Source organism: Nicotiana tabacum, chromosome 24 (assembly GCF_000715075.1).
Source record: "Nicotiana tabacum cultivar K326 chromosome 24, ASM71507v2, whole genome shotgun sequence".
Lineage (NCBI taxonomy): Eukaryota > Viridiplantae > Streptophyta > Magnoliopsida > Solanales > Solanaceae > Nicotiana > Nicotiana tabacum.
Genome location: NC_134103.1, coordinates 12381169 through 12393843, shown reverse-complemented (window position 1 = coordinate 12393843; position 12675 = coordinate 12381169).

Sequence of the window (12675 nt, the reverse complement as noted above, 5' to 3'; positions counted from 1 at the left end):
AGGGTTTGGTTCTTAGATCTAAAATTTGAGCGATTCAGTGAGGTTTTGGAGGAAACTAACGGTGGGATAGGCATGGGGAGATGACGGAATTTGTAGGGTGAAAATTTGGGTGGATTTGGTATTGTGCCGCTACCATGGGCGATTTACGGTGGCGGGAGAGAATTAGGGTAAGAGAAGAGAGGGTTTGAGAGGTCTTTGGTTTGTAGGGGGTCGTTAGGACAGGTTTATGAGATGGGCAAAGGAGTTCTCATCCATTGGATTGGACAAATTGAAGGGTCCTTAATGATCCGGGTTGAAACGACATTGTTTGGTGTGGATGTGATCTGGATCAGGTGTAAGACTTGGGCTGGGGCGTGTTTTGGCTAATATTAGGAGCAAGTGAGCCGTTGGAAATCGTGGCCCAGTCTTATTGGAACTCAAAAAGCCTGAACCTCTTTTCCTCTTCATTTTTGTATTTAGCCACTAAATCAAACTAACTTAACATTTAAAACTCAAATTGCAAAATTAACCTATTTACTAATTTTAACCAATGATTGACTAACCAACTAATTACCTAATTAATTAATTCTAAGAATGCAAAATAACGACAAAGCGACTAATGTATTTCTGGTAACTTTTATTTTTGTCAATGCAACTAACATGCAACTAGATGCTAATGATGCAATAAAATGTAATGAATCAGATACAAAATATTTTGACCCTTTTTATGAATTTTAAGTATTTCTAAATGCATGAAGATGCAAATAAATGCACAATAAATCAATTAAAAATAGAGAAATATTTTCTAAAATTCTATAAAGCAATTAAAACTATTTTTGGTTTGTTTTTAGGAGTAATTTATACATGGGGGAAAAATTATGTGCTTACAGCTGCCCCTCTTTGCTCGAGAACATGAAGAGTTTTTGGGCAAAGATAAAGTGAGCAATCATGAACAATTTTTGCTCGTTTGATACTCCCTTGGAAGAATTTTGAAAAATTTGACCGAATCTTGCTCCGGAGGTTGCCTACATGGCATTGGCTATAAAAGAATCGGGTCAGTGTAGTTCTGAAAAGTTGGATAGCTGGGACTACCAAAAAGCTGTGATTTTACTATTGTTGCTGCTGTTACTGCTTGCTGAACTCCTTATGACACCAAATTCAAAGTCAAAAGAAACTAAACAAACCTATCAGCTATGAGTTACAAGATCTCTATCTATAAGTCTTCTGAAACTTGATTTTGAGTCTTGATTGGTTCTTCAGACAGACTCTAATATGAACTTTGATGCTTGCTAGCTGCATGTGCTAGTTCATTCTTTTACGGCTTCTTCTGATCAAAACATGAAATGCAAAGCTCGTGACTTCAGTCATGTCTTGAGCAGTCCATATCTTTTCATCCGCTTCCGCATTTTGGATTTACTTCTTTTTCTTTTGTTTTCTTTATTCTGGACTAAGACTTCTTCTTTTAGCCATCTCGAACCCTGTGCCTCGAGGTAAAACCTGCTCAGACACCAAAACAAACAAATGTACAAATTTTTTCTGCCCTAGTTTTCATTAGAAAAATTTCGTGAGTTATTGTAATAAATTTCTAAAGTATTTGTTTATTAAAATAAATAAAGGGTCGGGAATGGTGTACCTTGGAAAAAATAAGATTCTTTGGGAATGGTGTACTTTAATTGTCTAAATGGTGCCTCAAGTAAGAATTGGTGTACCTTATGTTAGAAAAATGCGGCTAGGAAATGGTGTACCCTAAATTAACGATACTATCAGGGAGTAATGTACCCTGCGTTTAAGCTCAATCAACTAGGGAGTGGTGTACCCTATGTTGGAAAACACAACTAGGGATTGGTGTACCCTATACTGGCAAGGAAACGGAATAATGTACCCTATATTTGGAATGATATCAGGGAGTAGTGTACCCTGCATTTCAACTCAATCAAACAGTAATGATATCAGGGAGTGTTGTACCCTGCATTTAAGATCAATTAGTAATGATATCAGGGAGTGGATGTACCCTACATTTAAGCTCAACTCAACTGGGGAGTGGTGTACCCTATGTTGAAAAATACAACTAGGGATTGGTGTACCCTATACTGGTAAGGAGACTAGGGAGTGGTGTACACTATGTCATTTAAGATCAAATCAACTAGGGAGTGATGTACCCTATGTTGGAAAACACAGCTAGGGATTGGTGTACCCTATACTGGTAAACCTATGTTGAAAAACACAGCTAGGGATTAGTGCACCCTATATTGGTAAAGAGACTAGGGAGTTGGTGTACCTTATGTCTAAAATATCATCAACTAGGGAGTGGTGACCCTATGTTGGAAAACACAACTAGGGATTGGTATACCCTATACATGTAAGGAGACTAGGGAGTGGTATACCTTATGTCTGAAATATCATCAACTAGGGAGTGGTACACCCGATGTTGGAACACACAGCTAGAGATCGGTGTACCCTATACTGGTAATGAGACTAGGGAGTGGTGTACCCTATGTCTAAGAATGATATCAGGGAGTGGTGTACCCTGTATTTAAGCTCTATCAATAAAGATATTAAGGAGTGGTGTACCCTGCATTTAAGATCAACTCCACTAGGGAGTGGTGTATCTTATGTTGAAAAATACAACTAGGGATTGGTGTACTCTATACTGATAAAAAGACTAGGGAATGGTGTACCTTATGTCTAAAATAACATCAACTAGGGAGTGGTGTACCCTAAGTTGAAAAATACAGTTAGGGATTGGTGTACCCTATACTGATAAAGAGACTAAGAAATGGTATACCTTATGCATAAAATAACATCAACTAGGGAGTGGTGTACCCTAAGTTAAAGAATGCAGCTAGGCATTGGTGTACTCTATACTACCCTGATTTTGAATTTTTTTTAAGAATGAGTAAAATGCAGGGAAGAATTTTGAGAAGGCTTCCCTTTTGAGGGTTTGATGTTGTAGGGTTGTTTTACTCTCTGCGCGGTTTCCTTTTTGGTTGCCTTTGCTTCTTGAAAAGTTGTCTTTGGATTGCACATGTTTCATGATTTTCAACAAAGAACAATTGTTAGTTCGAAACAATGGTTGGTTTTGTGGCCTTTAGTGTTTCAGTCACTTGATCTCGGCCCATCTTCTTTGATGATGATTTCAACCGCAACTGGTTGTTTCTTGAATATCGATTACATTTTTGGCCTCGGAGAACCTTTGGCTTTTGAAACTTTTCCATGACGGCTAGTCACAATAACGGAACTTAACCTTTCCAACTTTATTTTGACTTTGCACGCATCTAACCTTTGACTTCTTTCTTCAAAGTTCCAATTTCACGGCATTGGGGAACCTCTGACTTTTTAAATTTTGCTAAACAGTTAGTCGCGTGGGACTTGACCTTTTCAACTTCATTTGCCCTTGTAGGCACTTCAATTTGATTTTCTCCTTCCACAGTTTTTGATTTTTGGCATAAGCCACCATGGCCAGTCGGGGTCGACTTGATGCCCTTACCGAGGCTGGGTGCCTTTTGAATATATCAGCTTATGTCGAACGAGAGCCTTGTAAATTAGTCTTGCCATCTCTTATTTGACTTAATATTTACACAAAGTTAGACCGAAAGGGATTCAAAGAAAAATAAGCAGTGGAATAGAGAATGAGTTTAAACAAAAGGTGTCCCTTTCGAGGAACGGAAAGAAGGACTTATCTGGGAGTACATACGGACTTCAATGAACATGATATGCCTTTTAGACTAGATGCCTGATCTGTGTAAACCGTCTGACCCTTAAAAATTCATCACAACCTTTGTCTCGAAACCGAAAAGCAATGCCCGGGATTGTGTCGATGCTAGTGACTTTGAGGATCCTCTTTTCGATCAGTAGTGCCCTTTGCGGGTTTTCACCAGCTGACCTCTCTCATTTCTCTTCTCTCCATCGCCTTATAGTACCTTTTGCAAGTTTTCACTAACAAGACTCTCTCATTTTTGTTTTCTCTACTCACCGTTGCCTTACGGTGCCCGTGAGGGTTTTCCCCAATAAGACTCTCATTTTGATTGCATCAGATCCAAGTAACTGTATCCTCTAATTCTTGAATATTTTCGCCGATTGATCAGAAGGACTTGAAAGGGATTTGAGTAAAAAGAATTTGGATTGAATTACAACTTTAGAACCCTTCGGTCGAAACCATCGCCGAACCATTGTAACATCTGCCCTAGTTTTCACTTTTAGGAGATGTGGTTTTTTGTTTGGTGTGATCGAACCCCAGAGTGAGGCTGCCTATATATCCTTTCGGAATCAGGTCGAACGTAGTTCAATTACATGAACTTTGCTTTCTTTCTTTTTTGATTTTTCGTTTTGTTTTTCTTCTTTCTTTGTTTTTTATTTTTGTTTGTTTGTTTGTTTTTTTTCAGTCACTTTCCTTTCTTTTTTTTCTTTCTGTTACATACAAGGTTCCAAAGTGGGTAGCTAAGGAAAAGTATCCGACTCAAAGGATTTGCAAGAGGGTTGATAGTATTTGGATAGCGAGAATGAAAGCCTTCGTCATCCCAATCAGAGAATGTTAAAGTTGCGTAAAGGGTCCAACATAATACCTTTTGGCCGCATCTGCATTGACAGCTGTCTCGGGGACATTTCCTTCGATGTCTCCCAAATACAACACTCCCTTTGGAAGCACTCTTGTTACAATGAATGGACCTTTCCAATTCTGCACAAATTTTCCTTTAGCTTCCTCGTGATGCGGAAGAATACACCTCAGAACGAGTTTTCCCACTTCAAATTTCTTGGGCCGCACTTTCTTGTTGTAGGCACGGGCCATTATTTATTTGCACAATTGCCCGTGGCAAACTGCGGTCAATAGGTTTTCATCAATCATAGTCAATTGTTCCAACCGAGTTTTGACCCATTCATCATCCTCGATCTCAATTTCAACAATGATCCAAAGAGGGGGAATCTCGATTTCTGCAGGTATTACGGCTTTAGTGTCACACACCAATAAGTAAGGGGTGGCCCCAGCTGATGTGCGCATAGTTGTACGATATCCCAATAGTGCAAAAGGCAAATTTTCATGCCACTTTCTGGAATCCTAAACCATTTTCCTGAGAATATTTTTAATGTTCTTGTTTGCAGCTTCAACAACACCATTGGATTTGGGCCGATAAGGGGTATAATTACGGTGCATAATTTTAAATTGTTCGCATACCTCCCTTATCAAGTCGTTGTTCAAATTTGCAGCATTGTCCGTAAGATAATTTTAGGGATACCGAAATGACAAATAATGATGGAATGCACGAAGTCTACCACTGCTTTCTTAGTTACGGCTTTGAAAGTGACTTCTTCGACCCACTTTGTGAAATAATCAATGGCAACTAAGATGAATCTGTGCCCATTTGAAGCTTTCTGCTCGATTGGCCCAATAACATCCATGCCCCAAGCAACGAACGACCAAGGTGCTGACATAGGATGCAACTACGAAGGCGATGAATGAATCAAGTCACTGTGTATCTAACACTGATGGCACTTTCAAACAAAACTGAAATAATTGTTTTCCATGGTCATCCAATAATAACCGGCTCGGAGGATTTTTTTTTTTTGCAAGGACATACCCATTCTTATGAGGCCCATATACTCCTGAATGCACTTCGTTCATGAGCCTATTAGCTTCTCAAGAATCTACACATATTAACAAATTCAAATCTGGAGTTCTTTTGTACAGGATCTTGATCGCATCCAAATGCACACCTCAAAAGAGATATGAAACAGTCGTTTGCAATTATAGAAACCCAACTAAGAGTCAGGATCAAATCCACAGGGAGCTAAGATGGGAGTTAGGGGTATATATTTTAATGTGCGTGATTGAATTTTTGAGATTGAACTTCCACAAAAAAAATTGGTTTTCTATTTCTAAGTTTAATCTATTGATTGCAAAATAAAGAAAGAATACTAGAGATAATTGTATTTTTTTTGGGGGGGGGGGGAGGGGTATCCAAATTGATAAAAAGCTTAGGGCTGTGACCATTACCTAGGTATTTGCCTAATGGGATAAAGACTTTAATGCTTGTTTTGTTGACTGGGTGTATTATAGCCATCAACTCTAAATTACCCACTCAATAGCTCTCGGCCAGAGAGTGGTTTTGCCCAATTTGACTTTTTCAAGATCAAATGGGTATCACACAAAAAATAGTTGATAAAAGCTCAAGTCGGGTTATTATTATATCTCGGTTGAACCCTTTAATTGGGTAAATCAATCTCTCAATTGACCCAGTTCCTTGTTAGCCAAGTTATCCTAGACTAGGTCTCTCTTTCTCAAGAAGAGACTAAGTCAAATAGGCATGAACTAATATTTGCAATCATGAATTCCTCAAATTAAAGCATGAACTAAGCTAAATAATAAATACCCAATCATAAACAAGCACTAAATTAAATACCCATAAGGTTTACACACTAGGGTTGGGTCACAACTCTAGTAAATATCTAGCAACTCATACTCGGGTATGAAAAATATAGAGAGGAAAGACTAATTAAACTCATAATTAAAGCATAAAATGATTAAATTTATTGTAAAATACATCAAAGCAAAGTAAACTTCCCCAAAGAAAAACGGCTATAGTAATTGCTGATGTTCAAACTTGACTTAATTTTGTGAAACTAGTCCAGTTATACAAGGCTAAAAATCTCAAATAAAAATACTCCTCGGGAGTTTTTGCGGCCGCACAATTCCATGTGCGGTCCGCAGATTTCTTCATCTGACAGGAGCTGGAGTTCTGCGACCGCACAATTCTGAACTGCGGCCGCGAAGCAACTTTTCTGCGATTTGCAGATTTAGAACTACGGCCACAAGACAATCTTCTACGGTCGGTAATGTTAGGGTTGCGGCCGCAAGGCTATCTTCCGTGGCCGCAAACATATTATGCGGTCCGCAATTCACTGAGGTCCTAGACTTGAAAACTTGCATACTCTAATCTTGAATTATAGCCCAGCTTTTGCGGCCGCACAATTCATGTGTGGTCCGCAATTTGCACAATTGTCTGCAAATTTGTCTTTCTTTAGTTGCGGCCGCATATGGAATTTTGCGGTCCACAATTTCTTCTACGGCTGCAGAATTCCTTCTACGGACCGCACATTTTGTGCTTATGTGCCCCTTTATTGCCTTGTACTTAGACTGCTCCTTTTGGAGTCATATTTCATCTCGGGAGCCCAACTTCCAGCATTCCTGCAATTTTGCACAATTTCATTAGTTTTGGGAGCATAATTCAATATTTTTAGACTTAAACAAAAGTTAAAAGGCGCTAATAAGTAGTCAAAATCCCTACTTATCAGATCTCTCCACTGAAAAAGAAATTGCTCGCAAGCCTTCTGATAGTTTTCTTTTGATCCAAACTGGCCGGCTCGGTATATTCTTTCATTTATAAGAACCTTTTGATATGATGGTACCATGGCTCACCATCTTGTTCCATTTCAATTGCATTGCAATATTCATTCCTTTCTTGAACCTAAATTTCCAATGGGTCAATATGAGTATTACCGGAGTACGACAGCATTGAGGCTACAGTATCTAGTGCATCTGCTAGCTCATTGTAGAATTGATTAATATACTTTAACTCGATGGACTTAAACTGTTTACTGAGATCTTCCACATGTTGCCTGTAGGGGATGAGTTTGATATCCTGAGTTTCCCACTCGCCTTAGGCTTGTCGAATAATTAGATCAGAATCTCCCATGATTAATAACTCTTGTACATCCAGATCAACCGTCATGTTCATGCCCATGATGCTGGCTTCATACTCTGTAGTTTTGTTTGTGCAAAAGAACCTAAACCAAGTTGTGGCCAGATAGTGCTGACCTGTGGACGAAATCATAATTGCCCCAATCCCTACGCCTTTTGCATTCACAACCCCATCAAATAACATTTTTCAGGCATTGATGTTCTCTGGAATCATTTCGACCGAGTTTACTTCCTCTTCTGGAAAATAAGCGCTTAAGGGTTGGTATTCATCATCGACTAGATTCTCGGCTAGATGATCCGCCAAGGCTTGAGCTTTCATCATCATGTGAGTGACATAGACAATGTCAAATTCGGTGAGCAGGATCTACCATTTTGCTAACCTTCCAGTGGGAATCGACTTCTGGAATATATACTTCAAGGATCCATTTTGGTTATGAGGTACGTTGTGTAAGCCAACAAGTGATGTCTCAGCTTTTGGGCGACTCAAGGTAGGGCGCAATAGGTCCTTTCCAACAAATTATACTTGACTTCATAACTGGTGAACTTCTTGATCCGATAATATATAGCTTGTTTTCTCTTCCCGGTCACATCGTGTTGCCCTAAGACATAGCCAAAATAATTTTCCAGGACTGTTAGATACAAGAACAATGGTCTTCCTAGTTCGGGTGGAACCAACCCCGATGGATTTGACAGATATTCTTTGATTCTATCAAAACCTTCTTGCCACCCATCTGTTTGATTGTCGCGTCTTTCTTCAACAGCTTGAATATGTGCTCGGAAGTGGTGGTAAGTTGAGCGATGAATCTGCTGATGTAATTCAATCTCCCTAGCAGACTCATGACCTCTTTCTTGCTCTTCAAAGATGGAAAATCCCTAATAGACTTTATCTTTGTTGGATCTAATTTGATGCCCCTCCGACTGACTATAACCCCCAAGAGTTTTCCAGACGGAACTTCGAATGCATATTTAGTTGGGTTTAACTTCAAATCATACTTGCGCAACCTCTCAAAGAATTTTCTCAGATCTCGCACATGGTCTTCTTGCATTCTAGATTTAGTGCTCACATCATCCGCATATACCTCAATCTCCTGATGCATCATGTCATAGAAGATGGCAGTCATAGCTCTCATATAGGCTACCCCGACGTTTTTCAGACAAAACAGCATGACCCTGTAACAGTAAGTTCTCTAAGGTGTGGTAAAAGCAGTCTTTTCTGCATCTTCTTCATCTATCAGAACCTGGTGATACTCAGCATAACAATCCACAAAAAACTGTATCTCGTGTTTAGCATAATTGTCAACAAGAATATGGATATTTGGCAATGGAAAGTTGTCCTTGGGACTCGCCTTGTTCAAATCTCGATAATGAACACAAACTCGAATTTTCCCGTCTTTCTTTGGCACTGGAACCATATTAGCTAGCCATGTGGTGTATCGGACCACTCGGATCACACCAGCTTTTAATTGTTTTGTGACTTCTTCCTTAATCTTATCACTGATGTCAGTTTTGAACTTTATTTGCTTCTGCTTGATGGGGGATAACCAGGATAGGTAGGCACCAAATCAACCCTGGCATATCATCATATGACCAAGCAAACACGCCTTTGAATTCAAATAGCAATTGGATCAAAGCATCTCTAGTTCTCTCATCAACGTGAATGCTTATCTTGGTTTCTCGGACCTCTTCTGAATTTCCCAAATTAACTAGCTCAGTTTCATTTAAGTTTGTCTTAGGCTTATTCTCAAATTGTTCCAATTCTCGATTTATTTCACTAAAAGCCTCATCTTCATCATATTCTGGCTCTTGATTCATTGTTTCAAAATTAGACAGCATTTTAGGATCTGAGCATGAAGTTCGCAAGCATGTCATGTTATTAAAGTCTGCATTATTAGAACTAAAAAGAAAAATATAAGAAAAATAGCAAATTATAAAAAGAAACAGAGACATCTATGAACTATGAAATATTGATTTCATTTCATTGAATTGAAAGATAGAAGGGTTTACATCAAAAATAAAGACTGTGAAGTAAAAACATTCGAGTTACACCCAAAAATAACCTGTAATGCAGAAAAGATAGCAAGACTGAACTACTAGGACTCCCGCCTGACGGGGAATGTGGTAGCCTCCCAGTTCTGGATTTTGAAATTGGGTCCCATATACTATAACTCGGCATGGCTCGTGCCTTCCCTTGGCTAGACCATGGCGGATTCATATAATATTTATTTCAAAGCTCCGCAGATATCATCAATTTCTTCAGTCGTGAAGGCCTCTTCTTCGTCCTCTACATAATTTTGTTTGACAAATGATCAAGCGAGATATGGATCGAGTGAGACAGGACCCACCTGTTTTCTTTGCGTATGTCAGCCTATTTTCTGTCAGCCACTTAGCTCGGAAACCCAAACCAAAAGACTTCTCATTCAGGACCGGGGAGATGGCTCAGTAATGCCATGCAGAGATGATGTGAGCCCCTTTCTGGGCTTGTACCCATTTCTGATTATTTAGGTGGCAACCATAATTGAAGCGTTAGACAAAAAAGGTTGAGGTAGTAGGGGCCCTCTTCAAACTGGTCAGCGACCACAATTTCAAAGGTTGATCCGATGTGCTCACTGCCTTCCCTGGCTTCAAGACATGGGACCGAAGGGTCCCGATAAATAGATTCTCCATCTTCTCCATGGACAACGATTTCTTGATTGTCATAACCCAAACTTGAACATCTAATGGAGAGTGGATGGAATAGCTCCGTCGGTGTGAATCCAGGGTCTGTCAAGAAGGAAATGGTACGAGGCTTCCATGTCCAAGACTTGGAAGGTCACCTCAAAGTCCACAGGGCCAATAGTTGAAACTAGATCAATTTCTCTGAATGTATCCCTCTTAACCCCATCGAAGGCTCATACACAGACATTGTTGGCCCGAATTCTTCCTGTACCGATTTCCATCCTCTAGAACGTTGAGAGGGAACAAATATCTACTCCAGACCCGCCATCCAGCATCACCATTTTCACATAGTATCCCTCATATTTAATAGTCATGTGGAGGACTTTGTTGTGGGAAGCTCCCTCTGCAGGAAAATCATCCCGACTAAATAAGATCTTATTGACCTCAATCTCTCGGCCATTCTTTCCAATTGTGCAACAGTAGTTTCAATTGGGACATACGCTTCATTCAAAGTTTTGAGGAGAATTTTTTGGTATTCATCTGAACTCAACAATAGATATAGAAGTGAGATCTGAGAGGGAGTCTTCCGGAGTTGGTGGACTATCGAGTACTCTGAAGGTTTCATTTTCTTAAAGAACTCCTCCGCTTCTACATTGCTCACGGATTTCTTGAGTGGCATCTGGTTATCCCTGTTTTGTTTTGCTTTCCTTAGCTCATCCGGGGTATAGTATTTCCCAGACCGAGTCATCTCATTTACTTCCCCCATAATTTCTTTCCCATTGTAAGTAACCACGATTTTGTTGTAATTCCAAGGGATTGTTGAAGGATCTTTTATTGGACTTTATGGTGCGAAACTAATAACCACAGCCTCAGTCAGCCATGGTGAAATTATCGGCCCCGTTGCCACATGTGTTCCCATCGGTACGTACAACCTTGGCATGTTCAATGTAACTTTCTTTTCATCAAACTTCTTTGGAGTGATGAGGACAAAATGTTCTTTCCTGGGGGCTTTTGGAACATAAAGAACCAAATTCTTGGTGGGTAACGGCTCACCTTCGCTTCAACGGCCTGAGGGACCGGAGCTATCTTCTCTTCAATTTTTGCTGGTTTTGTTGTCGCTTTAGGTTTTGCCTCTGAACTAGCGATGGCAATAATGGCCTTCATCGTCGGTCAAATTCTTTGTCATCAGATATCATACTGATAACTGGCCCGTTATTATGAGTAGGCAATGGATTATTGGTCACATTGGGAGCCTTCTCATCCCTCAGCACAATTCTTTTTGCTTCAATCAACTCTTCAACCACCCTCTTGAGGGTCCAGCAATCTTTTGTATCATGGCATATCACCCCTGAATGTTATGCACATCTAGCATCAGCCTTGTATGTTGGAGACTCAGGATTTGTCCGTTTCGATGCCACAGGTTACAATAAAACCAATTGGATTAACTTCTATAGCAAACTCAAGTATGATTCACCAATTGAAATGGTTTCTTCTGGGGGCCCTCGGGGACATGGATTTTATTGGGGTGTATTTTGTGGTGGGCGAGAATTATATGGAGCTTGGTAAGGACGATTATTTATGGGCGGTGGAGCTCGATTTTGATTGTAATTTTTTTGGGGTCATGTGTAGGGTTGTGCGTTCATCACTGTATATGAAGGCGGTGCCGCGGCGTAAGCACCATCATGGTGCGGGTAGTAATGTTGTGGGGTTCGTGGTGGCATATAAGACTGGTTAAAAGATCTGGGGGGGGGGCCCTCGAGCTTGAAACCATCATGGCTCCCTCTTCTCTCTTTTTCCTATTGGCTAGACCCCCCGAGACATTCTAGATGGCTTATGATGTATCTTTAAGGGCTGCCTGATTCAATATCCGTCCTGTTTTCAACCCATTTTCAACCATTTTCCCAATCTTTATGGCTTCAGCAAATGGCTTTCTCATGGAAGACATTATGTTCTGGAAATAGTCGGCTTCTTAGAAGACACCGTGACCATCTCTGTCTCATCCATTGGAGGCTTCACACGGGCGCCATGCTCGCGTCACTTAATAGCATACTCACGAAAACTTTTCGTGGAGTTTCTATCCAGAGTAATGTCTATATTGTATTGAAATTGGCAGATGAAATCTCTAGCAAGGTCATCCCATACGTGCCAGTGAGTAATTTTCGGGTCCATGTACCATTCAGTGGCAATTCCCACCAGACTCTCTCCAAAGTATGCCATCAGAAGTTCCTCTTATCCACCGGCCCCTCTTAGCTAATTGCAGTACCTTTTCAAATGGGCGATCGGGTCTCCGTACCATCGTACTTTTCAAATTTCAGTGTTTTGAAACCAGCTGGCAAATGAACATGTGG